Raw genomic sequence first — 26,100 nt, forward strand, 5'->3', positions numbered from 1 at the left:
ACGGAAGTGCACAAAATGATCCTCAGGCAGAGATTGTCTACCCAGGTTTCTCCTAATGGCATTATTATACAATGTATGATATTCATATGCTTGAGCTATAAGTAAGGCATTTCTTTGCCATATATAATCTTTACTTCAATAAAAAATCTAGCCTAGAAGACTTTTTTCACAATTAGGTTTAAATCACTTTGTCCTGAGAGAATTAATGTCAAAATATATATTTAAGAACATATAGTAGGAGCTCAAAGTAGAAGTATTGCAATCTACTCTAAAGAAAGAAAAAAATACGTATGTAATATAATTTCATATATATATTTCATGTTCTTATTCTGGATGTCAACTTTTCTTTCTTGTTTTTTCTTCTTCTTCATCCATTTTTTAAACCTCCATGCATTTCCAAAAATTGTTGAGTTTCAGATGATACTGCCAGCTGCATACTTTTCTGCCTTACTAATTTGCAGACATCACTTACTTGATAACATTTCACACAGCTGTCTCCCCCAAGCTTAAATGACTTTCTGATTTCCGAACAAGAAGTAGCTACACAAATAATGGCTTCAGACCAAGGTCTTTGGCAGGATGATATTATCCACCAGGCCCAGCACAGAGAAAAGTTAAGAAAAATGGGTTTTTAATTTCTAACCGTCTACATTTTTCTCCCATCAAGTGACAAAGAATACAATTAAAGACCTGCTATATAGCATGTCACAAACATATCTTAGTGTCTTTTATCTCATTTTTCTTCCCTTGGGGTTTATCATAGAGGCAAGCTTTTCTTTTTTTCTTTTTTTTCTTTTTCTTTTTTCCCCCAGTAGAGTGTCACTATGATTCCGGCAACATTTTCTCCTCCTTTTTGTTACAACCAAAATACATCTAGTCCTTCAGGCAGCTATTGTTATCAGCTTGAAAAAGCTATTAGAAACTCAGAGTTAATGCCCTGTGATATGGTAAGGCTCAATTATGTGAACCATTTTTACATACCCCAGGCCTCTTTTCCAACACATCTTGTGTGGGAAGTTATTAACTGAAAAAATAAAGTGCCAAACAATTAAAATGCTTATCATTCAAAAAACCAATAATATTAATAGTAATCATAATAATAACAGCAGCAGCAACAATACAAAACAGTTGATAAGAGTCGAAGAATCTAACGGGACTGGAATTACAGAAGAGGAAAAGAGTTGCAATTTTTTTCCATTAAGCAAACAAATAAACAAATAAGAACTGGAGCCTTTCTATCAACTATGCTGATGGAACATATCAGTCGTAAACGTTTTATAAAAAATATCAGTAACAAAAGCCGAGAGAAGAACAAAAATGTTTGTAAAGCCATGGTAGCAGCTAAGGTGGTGGTCGTTTCGGAATCCACTATCTGCTTGACAGCTTGTGTGGTTTCGGCATCATTTGACTCTGAAAATGCAAAACAAATTGCATTTTCTAAACGATAGAAGGTAATTTCAGGTTCTATCGGAGACAAAAGTGTACCATCAGAGGAGATGATTAGTTAATTTCTAACTTTCTCCATTAAATTTTCCCAAATCTTAGCATCACAATAACACCTCAGGTTTCTTCAATTCTCTTTGATTTTTCCCAGTTTTATTATGTTATACTAGTAAATATGCTGTAAAGTGCATTTAAAGCTAAAAGAAATAATGACAAATATGAACGATAACCTTTTATCCCACAAGCTTTTTTATTAACTTTTTTAACATAACTAAATAAAACCTAGAGAAAGAATTCATTGGAACTTTAGAAGTGAATTTGGAAAGAAAATATTATTTCTTTCTAAAATGAGTAGGTTGAATCTCAAGTGCACTTTAAATTCAGTCCATTGCATTCTCAACAATGTCTTAAATATGGCGCAATTATAGCTCTCTCCTAAATCTTCCGACTTTTTGCAATGGGAATATTAAGCAAAATTGTAGATAGGTCTCAAAATTGAATTGCATTTTGTTCTGCTCTCTAGACCAAAACCAAGATGAGCTGAGCTTGCCAATCAGAATCCTCTATGAATATGAGAATATTTTTATCAAAATAAGAGAAGAAAAGGAAACAATATGTCTTTTCAAGGACTGGAAACTATGCAAACGGCTTTCAACTGCCCCTTTCTGACAGAACCACAAAGGCAGGCCGAGTCTCAGGAGGAGAGCTGGCGGTAGTGTGTTATTCTGATTCAAGAGTGATGTTTCCAGCTCTATTATATCCACCTGTGTGTGGACGTATAACCGCTGTCTAACAGCCAGTTTTCTTTCACAAATGTACGAGAAAAACTGTTCAGGGCCTGGTGAATATAACTTTTCTCTGTTGGTATTCTTCTTTAAAATGACAAGCATCCTTAGCGTAAAAGATGCCCAAATCTATACACATTTGTCTTTTTTCTTACTGTTTCTTACTTTATGAATAAATACAAGAAGCATTTTTCAGCGTATACTGCATACCTCAAACCACAATCAGACCCACCTTGATGAACTTTTTTCCAAGACAATATTTATGTATTTTTACATTCACTTACTCATCAAAGATTCTGGATTCACTGTGCTCTGGTTCTGGGATTCATAAGCACCACGCCTTGTATTTTGTATTATAAACCAGGAGAATGACTCTCTTCTTCACCTTTGGGCATTTTGCTTTATGGGTGGTCACAGTGAGCAGTTATCTTGTTTACGTGTTGATTTTTCCTCCACTTGTTTGCAAGCTGTATGAGGACAAGGAGCTTTCTCTTATTCATGGCTCTATACTCAGAAATTAGAACAATGCCTGACAGAGAGTAAACATTCAATAAAGACTTGCTGAATTAGTGAAAAAGTGAATTACTGAATAGATAAATGTCCTGAACTCATTCGTATTAGGTGAATAAAGTATGATGCAATGACTCAGGATTCCAGGCCTCAAATATCCTAGAATAACTATTTTAAGAATATTATCAATTAACAAAGAAATTAACATGCTTCAATAAATAATTTTTAAGAATGAACCTAGGCAATACAACTATCATTTCTAAAACTCACATCAATTGATGAAATATTGTGGTTGAATGGATTTGGTAGAAAAAAACATGGAAAAGGACTTAAATCTTCAGTCAGCATCAGTCAAGGCTTCAAGAGGATTCTGTAAATTTGATTTACCTATGCCTAGGATGTTGAAAGATAGACTCATTTATCAAGTATTAGAATACAAATTATAATAATAAAGATGTTAAGGTTATGGTTTGAATGACCTAGAATTAAGGTAAAGTAAAAGTTAATTTTCATAAAGGGTAGTAAATTGTCATTATGAGACGTAAAACAAGATATAACTTTATGAATTATGCTCAAGTAAAGTTTAGATCAGTTTATATACTTCAGAGCCACTCTTGAAAATTTGCAAATTCAAGTGTTTTACTTTGTTGGAACATTTCCTCAGAATGTTCCTGAGCCACTGGATTGATTGAACTTCTATTTTCAACTCTTTTGTCATTCATTCAATTTTTAAAAGCTTTTTTGATGGTGGTTTTAAAACATTCATTTTTCTATAAACTATATTATTTCCTACGCATTTAATTTGTTAATTTGTATATCACCAGGAAAGGAAAAGTTATCCTTTAAATATACTCAAAAGTTTAAGTAATGCATTAGGAAAAAAAGTTTATTTTGAACTGAAAAGAAAAGAATTTAAAACTCCAATCTTAGTTAATTTACAAAACAAAAAAAAAGATTAATTGCACAAGACTTTAAAAAATCTAAACAGATTCATTAATAATGGAATTTATATTGTAAACATCAGTGAATCTTGCTTCCTGCTTTGCACTAAACAACCATAACCCAACCAATAGGAAGTTAGAGTAGGCTCCAGAGAATGGACCTACAAATGAATACTTACACAAGCCATTTCCAAGATTGTTTGGGAAAAAACAGAATAAAAGAAATTCACTTTAAAGTTGCCTTTCAGCCTAAAGATTCATGTTACTCAAGATCTGATAATGTCACAGTGAAGCCCAACCACACAGCTACCCGCGTTGGAAAGACAAGGCCTCTCCTAATTAGCCATGAAGCAGGCCCATGTGGTGGGAAGGAGATAACTTTTTCTTTCCATAGTATGAAATTGTAGACCTCAGGTCATTTGAATGACATCTTTTATTACTGCTGAATATAGAAATATCCGCTAATACAGAAGCTGCCCCTGGAGAGCTGAGTTATGGACTATTCTATCTGAGAATTAGGCAGCCGCTTGCTTTAAAGCATTGCTCTAGCTTAATATCAACAAGACTTCATTACTTCTCCTGCTCATACTAGAAAAACACTGCTACTGCTCGGGGTTTATTCATGTTTTTGTTATAGACCCAATTTCCTGGAGTTGATTTGTCTTTACAGTCATTTTATGTTACAAATGGAATCTACTTCCACCGTACATAAGTTGTCAGCTCAACTAAAAAGATGTTTTACAAAAGAGTACATCACTTGTAAAGAGTATGTTATGCTCTCAGAACAAAGCAACAGGTTTTTTTAAAGTCCATTAAAAATAACGTTACAGAGCTCACAGAACAGTCCTGGAACAGGGTCAAGTTCTGTTCACTCATGGAATGAGAGGTATTCTAATATATGCCATAAAGGGGAGCCCAAAAAACATGCTGGAATTATATACCAGGGAATACGAGGGAAGAAATTCAATGTCACAAGTTGTTAGCTTTGGAGAAAGAATTCTCACATCTCAGTTTATGAAATTCAATCAGCAGCATTTATCAAAAAACTTTGATAATTTGAGATAAGGAAAATATTAATTTGCAGCCATTGTTTTTAACTGATTCCTAAGTGTTCCCGTAATTCTTGAAAGGAAGGCGCTTGTTTGTAAAAATATGAAATCTTCATATAACATAAACAGGGTAACAGCAACAGTGGACTCTGCTTTTTGACAAACAAAGGAATACAGATTTTTATTTTAACTTTTCCTAAGGGCAGAAAAATAAAATGTAGTACAGAAAAAATCATTTGGGAATTAATTCTAACAGAGGATCTAAACTGAATCTGGAAACAGAAAAATCAAAACCATGCATTTTTTTTGACACGGGGAACACTTAAAATGCTAGGGATCATTTCAGGGAAATTGGAATTTAGGCTGTTGGTAAATTCAGACATAACTATCACACACACAGCCCTCCGGCAATATTTTTTGGCTTAATGAATGTAGACACTTGTGTGCTAGTGAGCAACTTCCTATTTAATTTACATATTATTGTAATGTAAGTTCTTAATGGGAGCCATTCTTTCATAATGAGGTCCTGGTAATAAAATATCATCAATACCAGTCAATGATAATTAACTCTTTCAATCAAAGAAGAATGGATTAATTTTCACTAGACAACAGTTTTTCATAGGCTGGAGTAGGTTAGGAACAAAGAAGATTCTGCCACATTTTCCAATATTCCTTCCTAACATTGCCTTATCCTTTCCAATATGCATGTTATTATATTTTATTTCTACCTCCCACTGTATGCCTGGGTGAGGGTGCAAAGTATGAGTGACTCTTCTTGCTTCTGTACACAAAAGGCCAACATACTTCTGAACAACAGATTCAGCTCATGAAGTGAAATTTATTAAGGTTAGTTTTACAGATGAAGAAACTGAGATTTCAAGAGAGAGAAAGAAAATTGGCTAAAATCTAAAAGCTAAAACATGATGAGGACTCGAGGGGGTCTAATTATAGATTCTTTCTCTACCATATCAAATTCCTTGTAAGCCATGGCAAAGGAGAATCTACTGTCAATATTAATGTTAATACTAATAAAACCTCTAACATTTGTAGTATACGCTCAATAATAGCTCTCTTCTAAACTTCCTAATGTATATCCTGTCTTGTACATTCTCATTTCCAACACTCACAGTAGCCCTGCAGGATTGTCATATCTATTTTACAGAAGAAGGAAACTGAGACTCAGAAAGGCAAAGCCAAAAGGTCAAGTTCACAAGATTGCTTTTAATCTAAAGCTCATTTTCTACCACTACAGTATAACTAGTCAAAGAAATGATTCCATGGCATCACCAATTAAACTGTTTTCGCAGAATTATTTTTCTGTTTCTTTCTATCATTTTTATGGTTAGTTATTGAATGATCTCTAGGTAAGCAGACAAAGGGTTCAACATAATTTCTTTATTAATATCCATAACCTCATAGAACCATTTTGGCTAATAGAGTTTTTGGAACAAACAAATCGTATGAGCTGTTTGTAATTCAATTAGTGTCTTAACTATTGATTAAGATTACATCATAGACTGCTTATCAAATCACATGTAGAATAATTTGCATTATTGACATTTGGGGCCAGATAATTTCTTTGTTGTGTGGGCCCACCCTGTGCATGATCAGATGTGGAGCAGTACCCCTCACCTCTGCCTACTGGATGGCATCCACCCAAGTCACGGCTAGTAAGAACCACGGGATTACTTAGCGATGAGTCTGAGCATGAATGAGAACTTACAACCTCTGTTATTTCTAATCCAGGTTTTCCATTTCCTAGTTAAGACTAAGTTTGTTGGAATTGAGTCACAGAGGCAATATCTCTGCTGTTGCCACTAAGTTGTGGTGACTAGGATAGAAATTTGCCTCTTTCCTGGCATTGCTGGTCAAAATAGTTAATTATTTTAGAGTCAGAAATCAATGGCTAAGATCATATCTCATTTATTTTTTTAATCTACCTAGGGTTAACTCTGCAATTTGCACAAGTGAATGTTTGATATATTTTCTTGTTTGTGGTGGGGAATTTAACTGCATATATGAATGTGACCTGATTAGGAACATGTCAGAAATAGGACCTACATTTTAAGCAACTGATGAAAGTAAGATGCCAATAAAGCCATGAGGTTCTTTTTAAGAAAATATTACCTCCCCATGTGTTTGTTTTAGGGAATAGGTGCACTGATCATTCACATTATTAAATGGAAGTCTCTTACTCTTGCTTAAAAAAATAAATTAAATAATAAATAACTAAAAAAAAGGGATAGGATAGTAAATCATATACCATCATAAACAGTCAAATATAAGATGTATGAAATGTACACAATCTCATCATGTTTGAAATTCACTGTTTTCTCCTTCAGTCAGTAATCTTCCATTTGTGCTCTAATATATTCGGTAACACATGGCCAAATTGGACCTTATTTGAATTTCTTGGGAGAGAGAAACTTACCTAAAAAACAAATAAAATATTTAATAAATTTCCTATTCTGAACACCATTATTAGGTCAGATTATCTTTTTTGGAAGATTATTGAGTGTATGCATCACGGGTTACATAGTTGTAGTCCCCTTTCAGCTTCTTTCACGTGGATGACTCAACACTTAATAATTTTAATAATTACAAAACAGGTTGGAGCAACTCCTTCTAGGACACGTCAATTCTACTCTTCTACACCAGCTTTGGAATATTCCATAACTGGTCTCTGCAACTACTACATCCATTTTTCTGTATCCAAACTCACTTCAGGACTGGAACAAAGAGATTCAAATACTTCTTTAGACCCTTGTTAAGATTAAGTTGCTTGAGAACAAGAAAAAACTAGGATAGTTTATTCCCTAGTTAAAAAGTATTTAAAGAGTATGAAACACCTGTTGTAATCAAACTTGAAATATTCTCCATACATTGATGGAAAATCAGAAGATTTGTAAATTTAGTTATAATTTTATAATTATGTAATTACGTAATCATAGTCTACAGTAAAGGCTAATTTCTTGATCCCTCTTTTTTTTTAGATTAGATTTCTTTGAGCTATTTTATATTTTAAAGCCTAATAATAAAGATGAAATAGCTAAAGAATACACATTATATTTTATCTGGAAACAAAGAGACTGTTTCTACTTATCAGCAACTGGAGGTTTGTGGCCTAAAGAAACTATGTATTTGCTAAGCACGCGTGGAGACAGATATCCAAATTTAATTTAAATATTTGGCAAGTATCAAGAGTCACTGCCTGGTTGACAGACACTTCAGATGTTTCACAGTCTGCTCACTGTCTTTCTTCTGGATTTTCAGACTGAGTCCATCAAAAATGGTTTACAGTGAGCATACAAACTATGTCCGCAATATTCTTTCATTTATTAAAAATAGCAATGAGTCTCTGGGAGCTGTCTCATGGTAGCAAAATCTTGCTGATATAAAGGGAAAATTGACACTTTTGGTTTGATGGTCTGCAAAAAGAAAAAAAAGACATAATTTGATTTGGCATACCTATTCTAGCTATGCCCTAGGTAGTTTTTTTTTTCATTATGCATTTTTTATATAGTTTCCTTTTTCCCCATAAATAAAACTAAATTGGCATCAGTAAGCATTTTTAAATTACTGGAAAGACCATAGTTATGTAGTAATTATAATTGTTTTACAGGTTTTCCAAACATTGTATTTAAAAATGATGTTCACATCAGATTTTATCTGTTTTAAAACTGAAATTGCAAGATAGCATCTACATTTAAATGCATGATATCACCAACATGGTCATACTTTATGCTACCCTGTTAATTAGTTTTACCTGTACTTCAGAATACAGTTCCTCCTGTCATCTCTATGCAACTATCTGAAACGCTAGCAAATATGTCATTTATTAGAAAAGCTGTAACTTTGCAGTGGTCTTTCTTTACAATTTAGCTCTGCACATGTTTGCTCATGTAAGACTGGTACACGTTAATTCACTAATTCGTCACATGTGGGCCACACTCTATTAAATATCAACCGAGCATGATGTTCATCTGCCTGGCACGTGATCCTCACCGTGCATATTTCTGAGCGAGCACCAAATGGGTGTCAATGTGAGGCTAAAGCACAGCAGACAGCTTTTGCTTTAATTTTGCAGTAATTCTTGCCTTCATTTCATATTTATGACAAGGAGTTTGAGCAGTTTTTAGCTCTTTTAGCCATAACATTTTGACCAAAATATTCTATTACTCTTCTTTTTATCTTTTAGATTATTTGCATTCAAGATGGCCCTGAGATTGTGAAGCAAGTAGATAAGAAATAGTTACCATTAGTGACTACTTAAAAATGGAAACCAAGATCTTTTCCAACTTATACAACCAAAACCAAAGTAGAAAAGATTTAAATGTTGGCCAAAAATGTTTAAAGCAGAGGTGTAGCTCAGATCAACAATTTGGGAAATATCAGAGGGGTAGAGTCTGGGGCGGTATTGAACAGAAGAAAAAGCACAATAGACAGATAATGTCAAGAATTATTTCAAAACATTGACCGTGGTTAAGGCAATGACATTTTCTTAAATGTTGTCTCTCACATTTGTGGGAGCATTTGTCATGTTCCTGAAAGGTAGGTAAAAGAAACAATATGTCAAGATTTTAACTATGCAGAAAATGATATTTTGTTTCAGTATCACACCACGTGTTTCCTTAGATAAAAATTCGTCACAACTAGAAATTTTACACTTGGAAATCTTGGAAAATCTATAAGAGGAAAATCAGAATTATATTTTTAACTCCAAATTCAGTGAAATATGTACTTTCTTTAGGCCTTGCTTGTCTTAAAAAACAAAACTAAGAGATTTGAAGTACAGTAAACTCAGAAATTGGGCTTCAAAATGGGAGTAATTATATAATAATATACACCTGAAATTTACACAATTTTATAAGCCAGTATGATCTCAACAAAATATATTTTTTTAAAAAAAAGTAGTAATTATTACCTTAGTGAAGTAATGGGAAAGAGTTTAGCAGGTAGAAAAATTCCAAAGCTGCATCTGTCTAAAAACTGTTTCCTGTTATTGTAAGAAAAAACTTTTTCATTTCAACATTGTTAAAACCAGATTTAGATGTTAACAAAATATAAGAAGCTCTAGTTTAAAAACCAACCAACTACTTTTCAAAAATGAAAATATTGTAAGACTCTGTTTGTAAGGGAAGACTGCCAAGAGTTTCCCCAGGGCTTCTAGATCATCAGTAAAACTTCCATATCAGCCATGTGTCCTGGCTGTGCTCCTTCATTTTCACAAGAGCATTTCCACCTGCCAGAGCTCTACTGGTCCCACCCTCTAAGAAAACAAGATCAGGGCTCTTCAATTCCATGCTCTTCTGTATTTTGAAATTTCAACATTTAAAGGGCAGAATCCAAAATTGCCTGGAGGTTGCCATCAATTTAGACTAAAGGTATTTAGCTGTTGAGGGTCTTTTAAAATATCAACATCAACAATAAAAAGCAGTGTTAAGAATGTCTGAGTTCCTGGGGCTGGCACTGTGGCCGAGTGGTTAAGTTCGCGCGCTCCGCTGCAGGCGGCCTAGTGTTTCCTTGGTTCGAATCCTGGGCGCAGACATGGCACCGCTCATCAAACCACACTGAGGCAGCGTCCCACATGCCACAACTAGAAGGACCCACAACAAAGAATATACAACTATGTACCAGGGGTCTTTGGGGAGAAAAAGGAAAAAAATAAAAAAATCTTTTTTTAAAAAAAAAAGAATGTCTGAGTTCCTGTCTATATCAAATATGTATTAAAATATTTGGTATAAAATCTATACCAAATAAATACCTTGATAAGCTTTCTAGGAAATTGCACAAGTACCACAGTACCTTTCTTATTTTGCAATTAACCTTAAAATCTCATTAATTCTTCAAAATGAAAAATCAAAACACTTCCCCTAATTTTTCACATTACTTGATTATGTGATATTGTGGAAAAGGCTAAGTTATGGAAACAATAAAAAGATCATTGTGGGTGGGGGTATAGGGAGCGATGAATAGACAGAGCACAGAAGATTTTTAGGGAGGTGAGAATACTCTGTATGATACCATAATCATGCATGCACATCATTGTACTTTTGTCCAAACCTGTAGAATATATAACACCAAGAGCGAATCCTAAGGTAAACTATGGGCTTCGGATAATTCTCATGTGTTGATATAGGTTCATCTTTGGTAAAAGTGTACCGTACTGGTGAGTGATGTTTATAATGGAGGAGACCACGCCTGTGTGGGGGCAGGGCATATATGGGGAATCTCCGTACTTTCCTCTCAATTTTGTTGTAAACCTAAAACTGCTCTGAAAAAATAAAGTCTTAAAAGCCAAAAGAATAAATGCCATAGGAAATTATGTAAAACAAAAGGGCAAGTTATCAATGAACAAGAATATATCTCCGTTTTTGGAAAAAAAAAAAAAAAAAAAGAGGCGAAAAGACAAGGGCAAAAGATAAAACAGTATGAGAGTAATTTGATATAGTTGAAAGATAACCATAACAATATTAAGTCACAAAGGAATTGAACCTGAAGGGAACAATATACAATTTTTAACAATTAGCAAATAGCATGCACACTAAAACTGGCATCACTTTATCGTCTTTCATTGTATGAAAACACTAATACCAAATATAAAAGAGTCACATAAACTACTACTAATACACTTAAATGGACTGACATGGGCAGTATAAACAAAGGCATCTATGGCAGCTAATTCCTAGAGCGCAGGCTGATTTCTCACATAGGGCCCACTCAAATCAATTCTAGAAAGACATCCTTAGTTCTCTATCACAGATCGTGTACTTAACCACACGATACCTTTTAAATAAACAGAGTGCTTATGAGTCATTGTACACATTGTGTAGCAGCCATCCAAAATTAAGAGGGCCAAGGAAAGAGCTGGGAAAAATAGTCCCATAAAAAGAATAATATATAGTGATGTAATACACATAACTTTTCAAAAATGAACTAGCATGACACTGGAGGCGAAGATCATGGGGAGAAAGAATGGGGTTTGGAATGGAGACGAGAGCACAGAGCAGGTCTTCCTGATACTTACCTATTGTCACAATCCTATGTCCAATGTCACGGGAATGCCAAATAGTCATCGAAAGCAGTCCTGTTTCAGTGACAGGATAAGTCCAGAGAGCAATGAGATGCTGATTCAGTTGTAACATTTAGCTGCAGGAGAAGAGGGAAGTTAAAAGAACTTAATATGAAGTGTAAGAAGAAAATAAGTTTTGCTCATTGTTAATTTTTCTCATTGTGTCAATGACAACTGTACATCTACATTAATAATGTATTCTTAACCGTAGCAGATTATCTACTTTAATGAAAAATTTAATTTATCCTGTGGGTTATTGTGACTTTTAGAATTTCTAGAAGCCCACAGTAGAGAACTTTATATTCTCGTTCTCTAAATTAAGTAGAAAAATACATATGCATACATATGTATTATCTATTCAATATGCTGTACATCAAGTAAAAAAGGCAGACATATGTATTCATACTCTATTTACAAAAAGTAGATGTGTATATATACATTTTTGCCTTTTAAAGGTATTTTTGCCTTGTTTTTTCAAATACCATTGGCGTGAATCCTTCCTCGACCTCACTATTTTAAAATGAAACCATCCTCCCCATGGTTTATTTTTTCTGTATTCTCTCATTAAGAGAATAACGAGAAACAGAAGAAAGAGGGGAAAGAAAAAGAGGAGAAAGAAAATAAAACCCTGATCACCTCTAATTCTGTTTTCTGGCTATTTAAAATGTGTAATAGGAAGCATTGTAGCTTACAAAGATACTTTGTCCAAATTCAGTAAGATTTTATTTAATCCCTACAAGTGGCATTTTAAATGTTATAATTTAGACTTTTAATAAATAAATCACAATGCTTAAGAAGAAAGCCTAAAGTGTATTGATAGCTTTGCAAAAACCTCTAAGACACTTACAAAGACATGCCCTCCTTATATGGAGAAAAACAAAGCCGCCAGCATCGTTAATGGAGGCCAGGAAAGTGTGTTATTAGACATCTGTTTTAATGAGTTCAATCGCTCACCTCGCCTTGATCTGTCTACTCTTACGGATCTAACTATTCTGATCTTAAAGAGTATTACTTTGCTCTCTTAATTCGTAGCTGTTTCCTATCCAATTGCCAGGTATTTAAAATGAAAGGATTGTGAGAATTTCCACACTCTTTTGGAAGTAGCTGTAATTGTGCATCTCCTCCAGGATCTAAAAGCTGGCCTGTAACCTAATTGGAAACTCTTGCATGGAGGAATTTCCTTTAAATAGTAATGAGTAGAGTATCTTTTTTTCTCTTGAACAGCTGTAGAGTGTTACCAAGAGTAGTTTCAGTTTATTTTCCCAAAAATCTCTGCTAAGTGCTAATCAGATTACAAACTTAAATGATAACATCAAGCTAAAGGGAAAACTTGAGAAAAAAGTACAAGAGCAGTCTAGCCAGTGAGCAAATAGCCTTAACTCTAAAATTATTATTTTTATAATCTGTTTATAAAGAACATTCACTTTTTCCGTGAATCATAGTTGCCAGGACCTTCCCTCTCTAAGGGAGATTAGACAGCGCAGCCTAAATAATTCCATAGCTGTTGGAGGCAAAAACTATCAGACTGGAGGTAATGCTTTAATTCGACTTTACTTTTAAAGACAATAAGAAACTTTTCTTAAGACGAAAAGGAAGCTTTGTTTGTTGTTGTATTGTAGTTGATTACTTTGGGAATTTACCGATAGAATAATTTTGCTATTTTCAGCTTGTTAAGTGCTTCTTCCTTGAATGCCTAGGTAGGCACAGAAAATACCTTTTAAAGCTTGGGATATTGCCATTTCCTGTAAATGTAGCCACATAACGGTGTGAGGTCTAAAGGTTTGTTTCTTTTACATTTTGACGGCTTACATTGCACTAGTCAGTCTAAAACCAACAGAAAAGCAAGAGAAGCGGGAGGGACTTCTGGTCACCCTCTTTCCTCTCCTGAAGCAGAGAAGAGACTGCCTGAGTTTCCATCAAGGATGTTTGACCCTTAGGCATCATCTTTATGAATAGTCTTGTTGGATGCAGAAAGGGTACAGAGTATCCCCAAATGTTCTTGCTTTCTATACAACTTCCTTGTCCATATTCCATGATTCTTGTTACTGCTATAACTTCCTTCTTTTCTCAGTAGATTTGACAGGAGGGTGGGTATCTTTACTTGACATTGTGGATGCTATTGCATTGGAACTCACCAATACCCATAAGAATATCTGTGCAACTGCTGAGACTCTGAGTAAGCAGAGCAGGGCTCAGTACCCAGACATCATCAAGGAACCCCACCATGCCAGCTACTTCTTCATCCAGCAGAACGCAATACTCTGTAATTCCCAGTACTCACCAGACTTTCCCTCTCCGTTTCATCTCTTCTTTGAATATTCACCTGGAAATTACTTACTTATTTTTAATTCTCTTCTCCAAAGGGAAAAACTAAGTTTTTCAATTATAGTTAGGCTCTCTTTCTTTTCTCATTTCATATTGAATTAAGTTTTGCATCTTATATACTAAACATACTGGCTCTACCTGAATATGCTGTATATACTTACTACACTCAAACACACGGTATTGGTAAATATACTTACACTGTTTAATTATCGCTTGTCTATAACATACTAGGTATTGTTTTAAGAACTCTGTTGATGTCATGGCTGTTAATGTTGGTATCTCCAGGATCTAGCATTAAGTGAAGCACCTGAAAAGTGCTCAGGAAATATTTGCAGAATGAGCTAAGACAGACTGGGTTGCCAGAACTCCTGTGTGGCTTCTAGCAATGGTTTCTTCCTCTCTATGTAGGATTCAAACTTCCTTCCCCCTTTCTCCAGGTCCTTGAGAGGTGGCATTTTTAAGATTGAACAGACCATCATGCAATGAAACTCTTGTTTTATTTTTCTTTTGTTTTGGGATGACTAGTTTTACCACTTCTTCTTTCTATTTTAATACTGATTTCAAAGTGGCCATCATAGAGACCAGAGGGGAAAAGAATTCCTTTTACCAGCCTGGTTTCCAGATTCATATCACCATGATTATTATCTCAGAGATGCCCTCCTGAGAGAACAGAAAAGTATTTTCTCAGTAGGACTCAAGTTATCAAAGCCATGAATCTATGATCAACCCATATTAGTGAGAAGGGGAGCAATTAATTCTAATGTATTGATTCTTATGTTTGTATATCATGGAATTATGGTGTAGTACTCTTAACTGCTAAATTACATTTGCTTTATTTTAATACTAAAATGCTTAAGACCTTTTAGAGAGATCAGAATTCTGTGGTAGGTTATGAAATTACTCTAAAATTAAAAGCTTGCTTCAGATAATCCAAATTCTGGTAAATGGTAGCTAAATTCCCCTCATTCATCACCTCTAAAGACCTGGTGTATTTAAATAGCATGTGGAGGCTGTGAATCTCAGTCCAAAATTACAGATGTACGAGAATATTCCATTTCTCTGTTTTCTATGATATCAGTTGAATTTTGAGCTTAATCAAGTATTATTCTTAATTTCAGAGTCTTATGAAATGCAAATTGTGTGCTTGTGTGCGTTTGTGTGTGTTTTGGCCCACATGCAGGGGAGGGCTGCAGTCATTGCTATCCTGTTCACACTAATACCCACTGTCCTTACTTTGTGATCCCTTTATGTCTTGCAGGGTTTTTCTCTTTCTGTGCCATATCAGGGACCCTAATTTTTTTTATGAGGCCTTGTCTGCTTTGATTACCTACTCACAGTCCTCTTTGGCCACCAAGAACAAGCCGTACCAAGATCCCCAATGGTCAGCCCTCTCTTTTTCCTTCCCTCTGTGTGAAGAATGCCTCTCTCTCTCTCCAATCTGCTTATCCCAAGTCAACCTGTTTTTCCTAGGAAATTGTTTTTTTCTGCTCTATCTCTTCAAATGCTGTAAGTTCATCTGCAGGTTTAGGTTTTGGAAATATGTAAGGAACGGCTAAAGGCAATTTTTGGCCTATATGGAGAAATAAAAGAAAAAATGCAAAATAAATGAGTTAATGCTTCAAAGCATTATTCATTCACAATTAAAATGGAAATTGGACACTTATCTTTCTTGTCTAAGTTCTGGCTTCGATCATGCTGGTTACTGCTCTGTGTTTCATATGTGCCCCAGATGAGAGTATTTCAATTACTAGAACTAAAAGTGTAGGGAAGATTAGTTCGAGAAATTATAGGGAAATAGCATAACAAAAATGTACTCCAATTCTTCTTTTCCTTTTGACTCTAATATATCAATTATCGGTATATCTGTTAGCTAGATAGGTAGGAGATGAAATTCAACAAAAGCATCACGAAAAATATACCTCTCCTTTTGCATCTTTTACTAATATAAAAACTACTTATTTCCTAAATTACTTTTTAAATTATGTTTACTTTTCCCAGCCTTTACCATTCAGTTCAGCACGTAACTTCAACCCTTCAACCATTTTAACCAAATTTACACATGACACTAAAAGTGTCCAAATGAAAAATAAAGTTAATTTCTGCCTTGTAAATCAACATATAGCAATCTTTATGACTAACGTCGTCTAATATAATTGTTTAAAGTATCATGTTATTTAACCTAAGATCATGTACTAATTTCCTAGAAAGAAGAAGTTCCTCCCAAAATCTGGTTGGGCGGATGGATCCCAAATTTGATCACAAGGATGCCTGATAAGACATCAATGGATCAGTGAAAGAAAAATTGCCAGCAAAATAGCTAAAAGTATATTCTCCAGAACAATGGGCAATAGGCCAATAGCATCATATTATTAAAAGAATGGTACATTTGTATATTGTATAGGATGCAAATGAATGGTTCAAATGACTGAAAACTTTTTCAAGCAGGCACTGGAGTACTCAAAACCAGTGAAGTAGTAGTTGTTAACACCATCTCCAAGCCTGGTTAGGTCACTTACTGTGACATTATTTAACTTCTTTGTGCATCAGTTTTCTCATTTTTAAAAGGGTTAATAAAAGAAACTACCTTATAGTGTGTAAGGTTAAACGAGCTACTACAAGTACTATGCTTACAACAGCAAGTTCCATATGAAAGTTGGCTAATAGCCTAACTAGCCTGAGATTAGTCTACAGGAAAAATGGGTATAACAGAGCCTTGTTATATCTAGAAAAGGAAGTATCGCTAAGTAGAAGCCATCCTCAGCCAGCCAGGGTAGCCTGGGCAGCAATCAAGTGCTTAACTGGAGCATGGCTCCGTTGTTCTGTGATTAGAATTGCGCACAAGCTGAGAGTCCGCTATGTATGTGTCTCAACCATGACTGCTTCCACTCAACCCAACCATTGAGCTCCCACTGGAAAGAAAGAATACCATTTTGGAACTTACTATTTGGAGGTGGGAGTTAATGAAAAATGACATTCCAATTTATCGAGTTGTGGGACCATAAATCTTTCCTAATCGAAGTCTCACCCTTCACCCAGAGGATAGGAACATTTGTGAATTGAATGCCATGCTCTGCATTCTCCTGTAAGATTTGAGAAGAGTCAGAGATGACAGCTTTGACCTAAGAGGCTGTGATGTGCTTCACCAAGATCTGGATGAGTCACTTAATGTCCTCTTTCCTTTTCTTTCTCTTTCTTCCAAATATTTGGTCATGAAAGTACATGCAGTTGGAGCCCTGTGGGTCTCTCCCATCACCCTTCCCTCAAATGAAAAAGAGTTTGTTGCTGAATTTGTGAGAAGCCCTTCCCGACTCCCTTGCTCTGCCTGAGCCCCAGAGCAGCTGCACAACAGAGATGGAAGTGTGTGGTGCCTGGCGTGGGTCTAGAAACTGAATGTGCATCTCAAAGTCTAGGAGCCAACAACTGTAAACTCTTGACTGATTCAGGCTCATCACAGTTCATTGTGGGTAGGGCTTCTGTTAAACTGAGTGCTTAGAAATATTTCACCCTCGCCTAATGAATTTTAAAAGGAGTTTGGTGTTTGCTATCAATGCTACTATGATCAGGTGATGCTACCAACTTTATAAAACCTTTTGCCAAAATGGGAAGAACTAAAAGAAGTAAACGATTGTGTGAGTCATAAACAAGAAAACACATCTAGGGGATTAAGCAGGGTGTTAGCTATGAGAGCTCAATAACGTTAATGGGAAACATACCAGCACGTGCCTCTCTTTGGGAAAATGTCCTTTGCCATGTTTGGAATTCTCTCAAAAACGTAGAGGCAAACACTTAAAACAAAAGAGTTTAGGGATTGTTTTTATTTTTGTCAAAATGTTACTTTTACTTCCCCCAAAATGCAAAAACTTGTTCCAAAAACAACACAGACTTTTAGAAAACTCATCTGTTTCTATAAAAAAAGTAATATTTTGATTAAATGAAGATATATGTGAATTAATTAAATTTACCATTTATATCATCTTAAAACATGCATATTGCACTTCAGAAAGAGTTATATAGAAATTGCATTAAACCAAGTGAAATACATGTTTGCTGTTAAGAATAAATTTCACACTTTATCCACAGGATAGTACAGTTGCTACAAGATTTGGGCTATAGTGAAGTGATTGACTCAACTCATTTAAGGATTGCCAGGCCTGCTTTGGTCCTAGCTTCTCTCTTAAGGGAAAATAGTGAAAAATGTACAGATCCAAGGATATTTGAGGTATTGGGTATCAAACAAGGCCATGTGAACTTATACAACAATACTGCATAAAGTTTTATTTTATGATTTTTTTTGAAATTTTTTATGTATATAATGTTGAATTCTTATAAGCTTCATTTGCCTTATGTATCTATAGATATTAACATGTGTCACTTGCCCATTCAAACAGACCTAACTCCCTGTAGTCACAAACCTGCTTATCTTCCTTTGGTCCCTTTATATGTGTGGCTCCTGCTGCCTTGAATTTCCCTAGCTGCCTCACAAGAATGTTCAAGGTTCATCAGAAAGTTTTGCTCCTCTATGAAGCCACGTTCTCCGCTGCACATGCAAGCGGCACAGATGTGTGCTTTCTCAACTGTTTCCAGCTCCATCAGTAGTACGTGTCATGTGGAACCCTAATTAATTCCATGCCACTACTGTCTCTCCTAGGAGTGAGAGAGTGAGTGACTCCTTTGAAGGCAGGTCCTTCTTCTTATTCACCTTCATATCCCTTGTGCCAAATATAGGATCTGGTTAGCTTCTGGTATACGGTAGATACTCAGTAATATTTAGCAAGTATAACAGTGAATAATCAAGGTGGGAGCTCACACATTTTCAAATTATTTAAGTAAGACTGTATTAGAAGAGTATTTATATCTAATTGTCTTCCAAGAGTAAATTTACGTTTCAAACATGAACTATTTCATCTGTGGTCTAGGAAGTTCACTCCTAGTCATTCTCAAATGTAAAAACGACTTTTGGCTTTTCCTTCTACACTTACTCACTAAACAGGAAGTAAATGTAGGTAGTTATGCGTTATTTCTGTTTCTATGATCTCCTCTCAAGCTGACCAAATTGGGACTTTTGCTTGAGTAACCTCTCTCAGGTATTGAGACTCATATAAATTCTGTCCATATTTTTCATGATCAACGAGCATTCTGTACATATTTAATGAATTGTATTTAGAGGTAACTTAGCATCTTTTAAGTGGAGAAGATGCAAAGATTTCTCTTTCATGTAGCCCCATGCAACTGTGGCAATAAAGGACTTGGAGCCTCATCATGCTGTGAACTCTCCAACATTCCCCAGTCCCCCCTTTAAGCGTTTACACAGGCTTCATGGACTTAATGAAATTTTTTAAAGGGAAGCTTTGCTTGCTTTTCATCACAAGATGTTAGTTTTTTGATGTTATGTGTCTGTACAGAGATTGCCTTTTCATGTGCATAGTAGGAAATTAAACTAGACATTCACACCCTTTGAGTTTCTCAGAGCCCCAGTTTGGTGCCTAGGTTGCTCATATTCTTAAATGAATTACATTCCCAACAGCCAAAGAGTAAAAGGTTCCCTGGAGACCAGAGGGGGAAATTGCAAGTTTCTCCATGAGCTCCCCAGGGACACTTCCTTTTACTGCAGTCAGCATAGAATAGACTGATTACAGAAAGCAAGGTATTTCATTTCTTTAAGATGCTCTCTTTATTTTATTTATTTATTTATTTATTTGTAAGGAAGATTGCCACCAAGCTAAAATCTGTGCCCATCTTCCTCCGTTTTGTATGTGGGACACCACCGCAGCACAGCTTGACGAGTAGTGTGTAGGTCTGCGCCTGGGATCTGAACCTGAGAACCCTGAGCCACTAAAGTGGAGCAGACCAACCTAACCACTATGCCACCTGGCTGGCCTGGTATTTCATTTCTTATTTGGGTATTTTTACCTATTTCCCTGGAGGCCTTACCAATCTAGAAGTCTTCCCTTTGTCAGGTTGAACTAGGGCCCCAAGAGCCCAGATGCTGCTAAAAGGCTGTCACCCTTCTCAACTTAAGGACCTCTTCAGGAATTCCAGTTTGCTTTTCCTTTGGAAATCCTAGGGAGTCACCAGTTTTCCATTGGAAAGTGTGAATCAGAACAGAGTCCTGTTCAAGGATGATTGGCTCTACTATCCACTACTGCATCCAAGATATATTATTTAGAATGTATGTGAAATAGGCAAATATCAGTAACCTAAAGTCTTACAATTCCCCAGAGTTTCTCCACGATACTTTTCTAGTAACTCTGAGAGTGAAGAATTAACGATATTTCCATAGATAGATCCTTCTCTCCTGAGCATCACACAGTGTGCTACGTTTCCCTGGTTGTTCTATGTACTCAGCATAAAATGTGTCGTCAGTTTTCTGCTGCAATGGTTTTGCCTACTTTCTCTCTTGATTATTCATGGCATGCATAGTTCACATTATTTTTATATTGGCTGACAAATCTCAATGATTTTCTCCTGGACCGATCAATGGGTCTGACTCCTAAATAGGGGAGCATTGACACTGAAGCAAATGATCAGAGCAGAGGGCCCTGTCGCTCATCTCTCGTGTCCCGCACACTCAGAGGCCAGACAGCTTTGGGCCTGTTCCTGCCCACTTCCACTTCCTTCAGAGCTCAGCCTTGTCGCTCAGTGACAGGGCCCAGCACACCAGAGCTAGTAAGCCATCCCTTTGTCCAGAGTTTGATCCCACAGCCAGAAAACCTTCCATTTATTCTCCAGACACTAGAGGGGATTCCTAAAACAGAGGCCTCACAGCCACCACTAGTGACCAGCAAAATTTGCCCAGACTACTCCTCCAATGAATTCATTAGGAGCAGACGCACAGTGGGGATAAGCACACCCATCCTGCTCTGTGCTCCAGCCGAGCCAGGCGCATTTGCAAATCTGCTCTGAGTCTAAGCATTTGCAGGTCTCAGTCCCACAGAGGACCAATTATTCCTGCAGAGGAATAACTCTGATCTCATTTTTTTTTTTCACTTTCTTTTTTGAAAAGTTTCCTTTCTCTCTTAAAATATTTTGATATATTCATTTTGACAAAGTCCTTGAAGAGAAAGATCTTGTCCTCCACACGCCTCATGCGATGCCCAGCACTCTGCGATCAATAGCCATATTGGTTGATGACAATGGCACTCTGCTCATGTGGAACTGAGAGGGTTTTCAGGGTTCATTTCTTAGAAGCGCTTTTTTTTTTATATACAAATAACATATCATTTCTAAGTTTCAAAATAAACATCCCCAGGTCAACAGGGACAATCGTAGTTTCCCTGAGAGATTCCCAAATAACATTTATGCATATACATTATTTCTGTACTTTTTTCATTATTTATATACGAATTACCAGAAATTATTTTTGAGAAGCAGTTAAAAAGTGAGATTGTATTCACTCACATTCAATACCTATCATTTATATTTGGTGATACTCTGAAAATTTTTCAAGTTTACATCTTCTTATAATTATTAGGCTCAAATTTAAACTTAGAATAACTTTCAGTTCACAACAGAAACAGGAAATGTGTTTTTTTCCCTTTATACTTGGGTACCTAAGTTTATCAAAGGTCCTTTAAGCCAATATGAATTCTCCCTAATTCTACCCCCATGAACCCATACTTGGGTCATAGTGGACGGTGGTTGTGTTAGTTTCCTGTGGCTGCTGTAACAAATTACCATAAACTTGGTAGCTTAAAACAACAGAAATGTATTCTTTCACACTCTAGAGTCCACCAATTCAGGATCAGTATCTCTGGGCGGAAACCATGGTGTAAGCAGAGCCACACTCCTTCTGGAGGAGCTAGGGAGAGTCTGCTCCTTGCTCTTCTAGCTTCCAGTGGCTGCTAGCAAGCTCTGCTTCTGTCTTCACATCAACTTCTGTGTATGTGTCAAATCTCCGTCTGCCTCTCTCTAATGTGATAGCATTACAGGCTTACCTGGATAATCGAGGATCATCTCCTTACCTTAAGATCCTTAATCACATTTGCAAAGACCCTTTTTCTAAATAAGCTAACATTTACAGGTCCAAGGAATTAGAATATGATATCTTTGGGGAACATTATGCAGCCTACTACAGAGGTGTAAAAAAAAGAGTAAAAACCAAAAGAGGCAATTTACAAAAATCTCCTTGGGACACTGAAAGCATTGGTTGTATTAGGGCCAGATGTGTTTGCACAGGAGATAATGCCTGAGATTCTGGCAGCAACCATTTTGGCATCGGCAGGGCAGATTTCAGATCTGCACATCAAACACAAGAAGCCTCAGAAGCGATAAGCTGGCATTAGCAACTCTCACATGGACAGCAGTAGCCGTAATTAGACTGGGCATTTGCAAAGGTGCCTCTTTTGTCGGACAGTAGAGTGGCAAAGGCATAATTGGTAGATATTAGTGGCATAGCTTCTGATTCAGACTTCAGAATCAGAGCAGAAATTATGACAGTGATTCAGAGGAAGCAAGGAAAAATAGCAAATGCAAAACAGAATACACGAGAACTAGCTTGGAGTACTAAAGAGAATTTTCAAAGACACATACTAAGGAGGAAGTTCCAAAACCATTTGAAAAGATTTTGAAGGAATCCAGCATTCCAGCAGCATAGAGAATAGAGCTGGAAAAATACTATTTGATACCATGTTTGCCCCACAGGCTCATTCAGTTTCGAAGAGACAAGTTATACAACTATCATTCTATAAAACTATATCCTTTGTTTCTAACTAGTTCATTATCAACTCTCTATGTAGCTTCATTCTTAGGATTTCTATATGGTCCGTTCACTTTCTGATGTCTTGCACAGAGAACTTAGATTAATTCACTGTACTGTCATGCTGTAAACTAAGAAAGTTTCTCCATTTGCAACCCATTAGCCTGGTGCCAACAACCCCACATGTAAGGATGTTCAGACACATGAGATTTTCTCAGAAGGGATTTTGAGAATCCTCCGTGAGTTGTCAGTGTGTCCCTCTGCTCAGCTAATGTTCTCACTGCACTGTGCTGGGGTCTGTACATCTGTGCTCCATGTGGACTTGGCCCAATGGGAGTGCCGTCCTTTCTTGTTCATCCTGGGCACCCAGGACTCTCTGGACCTCGATGTGTGTCCCTGATGCTTTAGTCATTAATTCTGTATTCTTGAAGAACTCACAGGTAATGCCTCAAGTTTCCATGATAAAAATTGTCTGCTCCTTATACTTCAAGGTCTTTCGTGAAGCACGATATGCTCTACACAATAAGACATCCAATCCAACAGTGAGAGCATCAGGTTTCAATGTTTATCCCCAGGCCTTGCATATAATACATGCTCAATAAATGTTTTTTAAATGAAATAATTGAATATATGCATTTATGTGCATTACTGATTAATAGGCAAGGCCTATTTGAATCTGAAAATCCTAAATTCAGTTTTTAATTGCCTCAAATATAGAAATATTTGACACATTGGGTGAAATTTTCAAAATGTTTAATCTCAACCCTCATCACAACTAAATTGTAGATAGTAACATAAACTTCCTCACACAAACTACTAAATTATCCTTTGTAAATCTCTTTTTCTTAATGGGGATATGTGCCTCTTTTTTTTTTTCTTTTCTCCTCTTTTCACAGATCAAACGTGACTGGTCTGGAATTAAGGTGGGTAACCAAGAGTAGAATACTAAAACCAGATTGGAAACTAATTTGGAGAGGTAGGGCAAGAGGCCAACTCCTCACGGCGGAGAAATAAAAGGACAAGTGAGCCAGCAAGAAAGACAGATCTAGGGTCAAGATTGGGAGGAGAGAACAATACAGTTGAGATCATAGTGGGACTAAAATTTAGAGCTAAGGGACTCCAGTGCCATGGTCTTATGACATTCATGTTTCATCTTCACCAAGGATGCAGTCCTGCCTGGTAGATGCAGCGTCTCTGGTCCTAAATCTGAGGTACCCATAGCCACCTCCTGCTTATTTATGACTACACAATTTGACGACAGCAAAGGTGAGCTTTGCTACCACCACTTAGCAAAGGGGACCAACTGGTAAAGTTTCTGCTGGAGGATGCTGGACCCATGGAAAACCATGCTCAGTCGTTCCACCCCCATCCCATAACAACAACAACAGCAAAAAGCATAACCGGATGAAATAAAATGTAATGTTCTTCTTTTCTCCTCCTAAAAGACAGGTAAGTAGCTTTAGGTGTGTGTGCTTATATGGGAAGAATCTTGGTTAATGACGTAAGACATAGCTCAGCCCCTATATCACATGCCCCTCAAAACACAGCAACTTCCTATTGTGGAGAAGCCTCCAAGAGGCCACAGCTTTATCATATCAATACAGCATAACTTGTTCCTGAAGTGCCTTCTGAAGTGTGTCCCGACATGGCCAGTGGGCAGAGGTCTTCGGCTTCCCCAAACTTGTAGGAGCAAATAGGCTCAATGCTGCTTAAAAAATAACCAGGTAATACAGACAATTCTACACTATTAAACGATTTTCTTAAATATTTTATTTTTTTGTAGATACATGATATAGATTAAAAACCCCTTACAGGTTTGCTCAAAAATTGTATACAGTGTAATTTAAACATGGAAGGTACTCATGTTACCTTAAGAACCACTTGCTTTCAAAATGTTTCCCTTTGACCATTGTTTCATAAAGGTCCTGATATTGGCATGTTCAATTAAAACCCTGTTGTTGGTTGTAAAAACAACAGGTAGGTTTGAATGTGAAGCCAATCAGTACCAATATACAGCAGATAGTTCTCTACGATGCAGGTATTATGTTTCTTTATGGAGCCATTTGGACTGCCAATGCCCCTCAACGTGAAGCATGCCCCAGCTAAGGCAGCCGCACATACCTGCAGAGGGTCGTGGCAGGGTGTTAAGTGGAATCCCCAGCAATGCAAAGCAATCAGGCAGCCAGCCAGGGATTTCCGTGGAGTCCACCCACAGGGCGCACATCACCCTAATGGACTGAAAGCTAATGTGTTTTTAATTCCAATGTTCTTTAACCTCTTCAGATATCATTTTGCCCAATCTGGAAATCTAGGAAGTCTTAGGGGGGAAAAACCTAGCAAATGAGCGGCTGATTGTAGGCTTTTTGAATCAGACTTATTGCCCTGGCATAGAGTAATAATTTGAGATTAGACACCATACATTTTTCACATATTCTGTAATAGAGTCAAAGCTTATTTTACATATTTTATTTCTGTGGGTTTTCTGCTGGTCAAATGTTACCACTTAGTTGCCTTTTCTTCTCTGACTGACATCTATTCCACTTGGCTTGTCATTCAAGACTTTCTTCCAGGGGCGGACCCTGTGGCCCAGTGGTTAAGTTCACGCGCTCTGCTTCAGTGGCCCAGGGTTTTGCCAGTTCGGATCCTGGGCACGAACTTGGCACTGCTCATCAGGCCACGTTGAGGTGGCGTCCCACGTACTACAAATAGAAGGACCCGCAACTAAAATATACAACTATATACTGGGGGGATTTGGAGAGAAAAAAGCAGGGAAAAAAACCGAAAAAAAGATTGGCAATTGTTGTTATCTCAGGCGCCAATCTTTAAAAAAAAAAAAGACTTTCTTCCAAACTGCTCTGCTCTCTCTATGCTTTCATCCCACTAAAACGCCAAATGTCCTTGAACTTCCAGGTACACACACAATCCTTGTGCTTGTCCAATGCCAGGCCTCTACTCATAATGTTTTCCTCAGCCTGTGATGCCTTTCTGTTTCTAGCTAACAAATTTCAGTTCAATTAGACACACGTGTATTGATCTCTAGGCCCATTATGGTGTGTGACTCATGGGTAGTACACATTTGTGTTTGTAAATAAATGATGAAATGGACATATACAAATATTTTCTTAAGTGCTTCAGGGCATAGAAGGATGGAAAGGATATGATCTTTAACCTTAAGGAAATCACGAGCTAGACAGTGAGAGAAAAAATGTAAACAATTAACTATTAAAAACGCATGAAGAAGGTTTCTTAATCATGAAAGCGACATGTGAGGCTAGTCTAA

This window comes from Equus caballus, chromosome 17 (genome assembly GCF_041296265.1).
Source record: "Equus caballus isolate H_3958 breed thoroughbred chromosome 17, TB-T2T, whole genome shotgun sequence".
NCBI classification, from domain to species: domain Eukaryota; kingdom Metazoa; phylum Chordata; class Mammalia; order Perissodactyla; family Equidae; genus Equus; species Equus caballus.